This window comes from Gambusia affinis, linkage group LG05 (genome assembly GCF_019740435.1).
Source record: "Gambusia affinis linkage group LG05, SWU_Gaff_1.0, whole genome shotgun sequence".
Classification (NCBI taxonomy): Eukaryota; Metazoa; Chordata; class Actinopteri; order Cyprinodontiformes; family Poeciliidae; genus Gambusia; species Gambusia affinis.
In genome coordinates, this window is record NC_057872.1 from 9,972,060 (window position 1) to 9,982,063 (window position 10,004).

At 36.9% G+C, this 10,004-nt stretch overlaps 1 long non-coding RNA gene across 1 annotated transcript; it reads left to right on the top strand.

Annotated features, from left to right (window-relative positions):
- Positions 1-7,902: 7,902 nt before the first annotated feature.
- On the top strand, positions 7,903-9,640 carry LOC122831630. Its single transcript, XR_006370731.1, has 4 exons — positions 7,903-8,241; positions 8,324-8,415; positions 9,389-9,499; positions 9,616-9,640. It is a non-coding gene; the product is annotated as an uncharacterized LOC122831630 (long non-coding RNA).
- Positions 9,641-10,004: the final 364 nt, after the last annotated feature.

A 10,004-nucleotide genomic window follows, 5' to 3' on the forward strand; every position in this document is an offset into this window, starting at 1 on the left:
TTCGTTGAAGGTTCTGTTTAAACAATGAGTCCTGCAAAGACTGTAGGACTCATCCAAATGAGATCCTGTTAACACAGACATAAGATTAGGTGTATCCACAAAGATTTATTGTAAAACTGGTCACATTTGACCAGTTTGTGACCAGCTGTTTAATCTGATTTAATGTGTGAAAATTGCCGTATGTTGTCAAAAATAAATGTAGAATTATGTGCAGAAATAATTAAAACTAAATCACAAAATTCAGACAAAGAAACACACATTTTCAAATCTCAATGTTTCACTATATAAAATCTTTGAAACGAACACTTACAGTAGATGAGTACAGTGAGTGAACCCTGAGCATTTCAGAGGTCAGGCGGAACGGATTATTTCAGGCAGCTAAAATGTATGGTTCCCCATTCATAACTTCGGCAAATTAGAATCAAATGTTTTCAAACTTACAGGATTTGCTGTTCATCAAGAGAGGAATAAACACAGCTAAAGACTTGCTAGTATATTAATTTTAATCAATTAATATTAGCAATGAAAAATTATGAATACACACAATCTGCTGGAAAACTGTGTTTGATTACTGACTTGTTTTATCAAGCGTAAGTGACAAAAGTAGGAAAAAGACCGATTCTCTTGGCGATTAAAAAACACAAACACTACAAGAAGACCTCCACACAAGACCTCGTTTATTTATTTATTTTACAATTTTGTTATTGATTATTTTTTAAACAGCAACTGCAGATTAAGCTGAAAGTTACAACTTTGACATGATTATACGAGTTGTTTTTCGGAGAAATCGATCAGAAGCGCCGTGAAAATGAACGGATCCGCCGCTGGCTGCAGTGCGTGCTCCCGACACAGGGGGAACAGATTTTCACAGGGGAGCAGAATTTTGCACAAGAGCGGGAGTCCAGAGGGTGCCATTAAAAGCGCAAGACAAAAAAAAAAAAGTTATTTGCACTGTACTCCTTAAAAGTTTATAAGCAATAGTATAGTTTCCTAATACGGAAGATTCTGTTCTCATTTAGCTGCATACTAAAAAAATATTAAAAACTACAAATAAAAATAATGATACTTTACTTAGCTCCCATCTCCTTATTCAGCAGTTGGTATGCAAAACAGCAGCCAATAGCATGTAAAGTAGCATTACATAATAGTATTTCAGGTTCCCAAATTGCATTTGCTTTCAAATATTTTTTTGATAAGTTCTATGAAAAAAAAGACATGAATAATTTGAAGTCATGTTCTACTGAAACATTTGAGAATAGGAATAGGTGATACTGATCTGCGAATAGGCAGATGTCCACTGCACATTTTGGAACAGTTCAACATGCTTTTATTTTCTTTGACCCCCAAATAGCACAATATGCTCAGAAGAGAGAAAGTAAGATCAGAACTATGAGCTTGTTTACAAAGGTCCCACTGCAGAGACATTTTTGTCTATGTGTTTCATAACGATATTACTCAGAAGTAAAAGAGGCAATGTAGTAAAGTTACTTCTAGAAGTAATTAATTGTCAAAAAGCTACATATTAAATGTAACAGAGCAAATGTAACCTGTTACGACCCACTTCTTGTTGCATCATCATATCCAATTATTTTTGCTGCATTGTGATGACATTAATAAAATAAATGGCATCACAGGGATGCTTGGTGTTGCGTGGTGTAGTGGTAGAGCAAGTGTCCCATGTTCAGAGGCTATTGGTCTTCAATGTAGCCGTCCCTCCCCAAATTACAACTTGGTCTTTAAAGGGGGCATTGACCCCAAGGATACCACCAAGTCGATTACAAAGGAGCTTAGGGACAACAGTAAAACAGTGAATACAATGAAAAAGTATTTGTGAGCAAGACAATCTGCATTCCAACTGTGTGCTAATAATTTAAAAAAATGTTTCAGATAAATTGTACATATGCTCTATAATCCAAACTGCAGAACAAATGAGAGTAATGTTGCACATCATATTAGATTTACTTTTGTTAAGCATGATAAATAATGCTATGAGGGAGCTAACGGGGATATAAGAACAAATAAAAGCCAAGAAGAGCATAATGTTAGCTAAGCAGGTTTGTTTGACCCATTGAAATGTTTTTTTTTTTCAGTAAAGTACATGACATATGAACCCAGCAGAATAAGAGGATGTGTGTAAGGATGACAGAGCTATGACCTTGGCAGTGTGTTAATGAAAGACTTGATCACATATAACCTTTGATCACAAAAGAGGCTGTTGTAACAGTACCGAGGGGAAATCCAGTGAAGCTTACACATCACCACATATGATAAACTAATCAGTTTTCATTTAGCCGGGTTATGATGGAATTTCCCCAATTCTCGTGCTTCTGTGGACGGAGTTACCCACCAGGACATCCGATGCCTACTGGCACACGAAGAACGATGTGTTCTTCATAATCTCACAGTGAAAGAATTATTCCTCCGCTGCTGGTCTTTGGATTAAGTTTAGTTTCTGAGTTAGACATGTACACAAGGGATTCTGACAATGCCTTGCAAAAGTGTTCATACAATATTAACCTTTTTGTATCTTAGAAAGTGAACGCACTGATGCTGTCTATTCAGTTTGACAAAGCACAAGCTATTTTGCAAAGGAGAAACTGTTTAGTCATTAAATGTACAAAGCTCAGAGGGATATACAAATACATTACATTACAAATACACTTGAAACTGCGGATAATTAGTGTTGCATGCTACAAATACTCTGCCTAACTTTTTGTAGGCTTGTCAAATACAATGAAAACAAAATACGCTGAAGTTTTTGGATGTAACATGATAATATACGACAATGTGCCAGAGCTGTGAATACTTTTGAAATTTAATATAATCTATGATATTAACTAGAACCTAGTCTTTGGCAATAGAGAACATGTGTCAAGCTCAAGTCCCCTGGGCCAAATCTGGCCTGCCATGGCTATTTACGTGCCTCACTAAACTTTAGACAGCCACATAAATAGAGTCTTCAAGATAACGGTTGTGTGATTAAATGTTATTTTATCAATCGAGTCAAAGCTGTTCTGCCTGTATACTGCCAAATTACATCATGTTCAATATTATTTAACTTTTGGAAGTACTCATCAATTACCAAGGCAGCTGTTTATTATTACTTTCTTCTTATTATTAAATTGTTTAATATTATTTACATTCTGCCACAACCTACTGTTCGAGGGGATTCCTTATCTTGATGTAGCCCAAAATGAAAATGAGTTTGATATCCCTGCTATAAAGAATAAAATATCAAACAAACTGGGAACTTATGTGTTCGACTACCATGGGAGAAAGTTGTAAACTCTCCAAACGAGGAGAAGTGGCATTTAGCATCTATGCACCAAAAATCTGGAACAAACTTCCAGAAAACTGTAAAACAGCTGAAACACTGACTTCCTTTAAATCTCAACTAAAAACCCACTTGTTTAGAGTTGTATTTGAAACGTAATCAATTGCAAATTTATTGACGGAATCTGACTATGTTGTGTTTTTATTGTTGATTCTATGTTGCATTGTGTTTTTGTGTTTGATTTGATGTAAAGCACTTTGAAATGCCTTGCTGCTGAAATGTGCTATACAAATAAAGTTTGATTGATTGATTGATAAAAGAATTAAATGGCTATAATTACACAAATAATTAACACGTTAGCCATTTACAGCACGTTTGCTGGATTCTGTGTACTCTTCCTATTTTATGCCACACAACCATATGTATTGTGTAATATATTGTTGGATGATAGCTATGTCCCACTCATTTTGTACACACACAATGCAGAGGCACATTCCTATGCCAGTTCTGTGTCATTACGTGCCTCAGGTCCCATGTTATTGGTGTATGTTTGCTGTTTGTGACTGCTAACAAAGCCAGCTTCAGCGCTTCAGCTCTGTTGCTTACACACACACACACACACACCCACGCACACGAGTGCGCCTGCACACCGCAGTGTGATGCTATTTTCTATGGTGAGCTAATTGTCCCCGGAGCTCAGTTTTCTCTGCCTTGGATTGGTGTTGGACATTATAGTGCTACAATGTCCCTGGGAAGGCTTTAATGAAGAGTTATGAGGAGCTAGGTGTTTACTGTGGTGGAAGGTATGAAGGCAGGATATTGGTAGATGGAAACTGCAAGGAATTAAAAAGAAAGAGGTTTGAGTTTATCTATAGAGGAGCTGGAGGAAAGAAGAGAGCAGGTGTTAAAATAGAGAGAGAAATTAGGGGTCAGAACTTTGGTTTATTCAATGAATAGATTACTAACGTTCTGTTACTATAACATAATAATATTTGGGTTGCATGCTGGTTTGCATAACTGGTGGAACTCCCAGAGGATAACATCTGCTTAAATGAGTACTAACATGAGGTATCCCCTTATTATGTGAGTTGGTGTTTCACCCTCAGGTATGGAAGTAAATATGTGCCATCAGAATTTGAATAAAAAATACCTCTGAAATTTGAATGTTGTATATTAGTGCTTACTTTTTCAGTATTAAAATAAATTCAGAATATATTTTTAACCTAAAAAAAAATTCAATGTCATTATTTTTTGCAGTAAAAAAATTGTGTAATTTTTTTACATGGTTGCAATTTTCAGTTATTAAAAAAATTCACATTCCTATTTCAAAGTGATCAAATTTTCAATATACATATTTTTCACAGTTTAAATTTTCAGTGTTAAAAAATTCAGCATATAAAAAATTCAACTTTTCAAAATTCGTTGTGTTCAAATTCGCCGTCTCAAATTCACCGTCTAAAAATTCGCTGTAAAAATGGCCAAGGTTACTTCAGGTCACAGACATTAGCAATGGATGTCCGATTCCAACATCCACCTAATCACGTGACACAACCGTCATATTGAAGAAGTACCAGTATCACCCAGGCTGGCGACCATGGAGGCGAACTCAAACCCAACGGTGAGTTTAATACTTTCATATTTCTGTAGTATATTTTATTTTGCGCATGAAGTTTGATACATTGTCTTAAAGCCTGATTTAAAATACTGGTTTGGGCCGTTGTTAATCTTACACCGTGTAGAACCGGCATATTACTTCTCGCTACCTCCTAGCACCCCCCCCTCCCCCACCCAATTTCCCCCGTTTTATTTCAAAAAGAAATACCACTTGCGCCAAGTCTAGAATCTTTAAAGAGAACTGATGGGTGGTGACTTTCTGGGTTGTTTGTATGTTGTCTTAGGTGAGACTGAGACAGGCAGTCTTAGTAAAGTCGTAATTTTTCAGGAGATGCTAACGCTAATGTAGTAAGCTAATATGGCTGCCTTGTGTGCTTCAAAGAGGGGCTGTGAACACTTCCGACCCCACTCTGATCAGCTACTGTATTGTTAGGTGACTTCATTTATGAATTAATTAAGAAATTTATTGTCATTACAACATCATTCAAAATACCAGTTACCTACCAAATTGTAGATTTATTTGCGCTTGATATAGTTTCTACAATTTTAATGGGAGAAGAGCACAGTAGGATTGCCATCCTTTTTCAGTAAAATAGAATCGCCCGTTCACGAGACGCGATTTGTTCGTTATTTCTGTATGTCCGACAGTAACGCCTATCACACGCATATAGTGTAACACTAATTACGAAAATAAAACACAAGACATGTTAAGGTAAGCTAAATTGTGGCGGGAGCTAGTAAGGACCCCAGAACGCGTTGGACCAATGATGATGTCACGGTTGCCTAGAGACGGACACAAAGCCCCTTTTGCACCCCTGGGCCCGGGTCGACCCCGTACCAAAGGGGCTTAGCAGTCGTGGTGAGCCGCTCTCAACCTGCGTCTTTTTAAAATGTCCTCAGCCGATACTCTACCATGTCCTAGCAAAGATACAGACGTGAGAAGGAAGACACACATCCCAGGCTGAACAGTGTCAGTGAGGATGAATGCTAGCAATTTTTTTAAAAATTAAGAGGGAAACTGAAGAAATTATACTGTCTCTTTATTCTTTAAAACTTATGTTGCTGTAGTTTTAGCTTATCTAGTGAAATAGAATGACACTTTCCATCTGCTAGATCAGGGATCTGCAACCTGTAGTTCTGGACTACAGGTTCCCACGAAGCCATGGACTACTGGCCCCCGTGGTAAATTTGATCTGGAACCAGCATTCACATACATATTTGCACATAACTTTATTTCTTGCTGTCTGAGAAATTTTGAACATTATATCAGGTGTAATGATCAGTTAATCAGTATTTGAGTAGACTTTTTACCAAATACTTTCTATCACTACACCGGCCATCCCACCATTATGAAAGAAGGGTGACATGGGCCGTAGCATGCGTCCATATTTTAATTTCTGAAAGGTGGCAACCCAACCCACAGAGTTTTCCCAAGTAAAAGTGATCATTCTCATGAAGTGTAAATTTCTTTTTAACTAATCGTTTTTCAACTGCTACTTTGTCTTTCATATATTTTTCATATATATTCTGCTTCTCTTATCTGACAAATGTTGATATACAATATTATTTTACATTCTTTTTACTTTGCGGTATAAAACCTCGTTCTGTTACCTAGCAACACTATAAACAAACCCCTTTGTTTATTTCAGTTGATTTTAACTTATTTTCAAGAAAATATATGCTTGTAAGTACATCTGTTAACTTATTTTAGATTAAATGTAATAATTTAATTTATATTACTGTGATTTCTCAATACTGACCAACTGATATCAAAATACTTTTTTATTTTACGGACATTTTTTTTTACATGTTTTTTTCTTTTTCTCTATTCAAGGAACTTTTGCTGGATCATATTTTTGATAGGCTCCGTGATCGTTTGGAGCATGTTCTGGAACGGATGCCCCTGGATCTGGATTTCCTAGACTTTATCTGCACTCAAGAATTAGTTTTTTTAAATGCCATGTCTTGTCAGATAGATGTTCCTTCAATTATTTTGGATGCGCTGGCTCATTTGCACAGACTAATTAATTTAGAAAAACAAAGTGAAGAACAACAAACAACTGTTGTGCATATGGAGCAAGGACCAGCTGGGCGACAACGGATGGTCATATCCTCAGACTACCTTTGCAGTCTTTTAGAACTCCATCTCCCTGTCCCATGCATCGCCAAACTCTTGGGTGTATCCAGACGGACTGTATATCGACGGATGGCAGAGTCTGGTCTTTCAGTGAGGGCATTATACACCACCATGTCAGATGATGACTTAGACCAATGTGTGAGAGACATTAAATCCAGGCAGCCTCACTCTGGGTACCGAATGGTAAAGGCCCTTCTGCAAGCCAGAGGACTGAGGGTGCAGTATGACAGAGTCAGAGCATCCATGCATCGTGTAGACACCATTGGAATGGCATCACGTATGGTCCAGCTAGGATGCATAGCTCGACGACGTGCTCAGTTCCTGGCCCTCAGTCTTTGATGCACATTGATACCAACCACAAATTAATACGTAAATCATTTATCTTTTTCAGTGAGGGGCTTCTAACTTTGAAGTATGCTTGTTAAATAGATTCAACTAATGTAGCATTTTTGTTCTTTCATAGCATGTCATATACTTTTAGAAATTAAAAGCGCAGCTTTTTTCAGCATTATATACAGTGGAGTATAAAATATGTCCACAACAGCCAGAGTTATGTATCTTGCTCTTCACCAGAGCCCACCATAAGCAGTACCTGATCTGCCTCTGCAGACCTTGCTTCAAATTAAATAAAAAAACTTTCCTTATTCCAAAGGGAAATTAAATGTTGTAACTCATTAATTTAGCTTATTCAAAAGTTATTGCAGATGGTGATGGCAGGAAAGATCTCTTTGTTCTGTATCACAGTCAACCTAAAGAAGCCTTTGACTGTAAATACTATTTTTCTCAGGATACTCTCATGAGTAGATGTTGTCAGGGTCAGGGTTGTCCAGCATTTTCTATTGAAGAAGAATCCTTCTTTAGCAAGTATCTCCAGAGGTTCCACATTTGTCCCCAGAACAGAACCAGACTTTTTTATCAGGCTGTTGAGCCTTTTTAGGTCTCTGGTTCTGATGCTGCTACCCCAACAGATGACGGCTGAAGAGATGAAGCTCTCAACACAAACTGATAGAAGATCTACAGCATCTTCCTGCAAACTTTGAAGGAACTTAGCTTCCTCAATAAGTCTAATTTGCTCTGCCCCTTCTTACAGAAATTCATAATGCAAGAGAAGCAAGCCTTTTTAGTGACAGTATTTAATCATAATGATGATATATTTTCTGTTATTTTTAGGTACAACATTGTTATCTTTGGTGGCATTGATGGTTTTTCTCGAAAGGTGCAGTATCTTCTATCAATGCATAAATGCAGAATTTCATAAGCTATGAAATTGACTGTTACATTTTTGCTGTGTTGTGCAGATAATGTATCTTGGTACAGCTCCCAACAACCTGGCATCTACCACACTGGCTTTCTTTCAGGGCTCAGTGGAGGAGTTTGGTTTCCCCCTCAGGTAAAGGTTTACAGTCCATCTTAATCCTTTTGAGTCAAGGAAGAAAGATTAAAAGTCAGCATCAACTAACTTTTCTCCAAAATATAGGAGCTTGTTATATATCATTAGGTTTTGAGTAATGATGGAAAAAGTGAAACCTTACAAGAACAAGACATTTTCCAATGTTATAACTTAGAATTTTGGAGTAATATATAGTTCCACTGTCAGATTATATCGCTTATAGCTATTACTTTTTCATCAATATTAAGAACTTTTAGACTTAAAAGGAGCTTGCTGAAAAGTTACTTGTAAGTTAGTTTTGTCTTGTCACAAATGTCCTAAGACATTTGTGCAAAAAACTATTCCAGGTTCTCGTTAAGATTTTTCACTTTTTGCAGTGAGAGTCCCTGTAGCTGCAGTTGGTTCTCACACTTAAGATTAGTACACTGGCTTGCTTTCTGTTATAGAGCCAATTTTGAAATGTTGCTGTTCGATTATAAATCTCTAAGATGTATAGGGCAAAAATACATTTCTGAATCCACTAGGACTCTGTAATCAAGAGTTAGAACCAAAAGGGAACAGCTTTTATCCATTATGCTTGTAATCTGTGGAATATATTCCATGAATTTAAACTTTAAGTAATAATTAAAACCCTATGTACTGTTGTATTGTATTTCAGTAACTTACCACTAGGTACTGCATTGTAATGCATCTGTTTTGTCAAAGCACATTAAAATGAAATGTGCTACACAAAAAAAGATTGTCCCTGTCTAAGGAGAAATATTTTCAAAATTTACATGGAAAGTGATCAAAGTTTTTGTTTTATTATATGCAATATTGGGTTCAATGTTCATCTTCTGAAAACTCAGGTACAATGAAAATCCCCCGCTATTGTGTATATTTTTGGTTACAAAGACTGTTTGAGCTATGCCAAAATTTGTCATAAATGTTGTAATTATAAGCAACTTATAAATACGTTACACACTTATTTTAGGGTACGTGCCGATCAAGGGGTGGAAAATGTGGACGTGGCACGACTTATGTTTATGATTCGTGGAACAGGAAGAAGCAGTTTCATCTCTGGGAAGAGTGTGCACAATCAAAGGTTTGTACAAATGACAAGTTTCAATATGTGATGCTTTGCAATGTTTATAGTAACATTAGCTTTGTGTGGTCTTCAATATGACAAGATTTGAACCGTTTATTACTCCATAATTGAAGGATTGAGCGACTGTGGAGAGATCTGGCTGTGACGTGCATCTATTATGATGTGCTGCACTACCTAGAAGAAGAGGGATACCTGGACATTTCCAATGAAGCCCAACTCTTCTGTTGCCACTATGTCTTCCTGCCACGTCTGCAGGAAGATTTGGATACTTTCCGCAGTGGCTGGGACAATCACCCACTTCGAACAGAAAGCAACATGACACCTAACCAGCTCTGGGTTCTTGGTCATACACATAATCCAATTCCTGAACCCCACGGTGCCTTGACAGAGGTACGTTTTAATTGGACAATTTAATGTGTAGCATGTCTACTACCATTCACCTAATTTGTAATATCTTAAGTAAATTTTGAGTTGTCTTGATCCCTTCTTTGTGTTTTCCAGG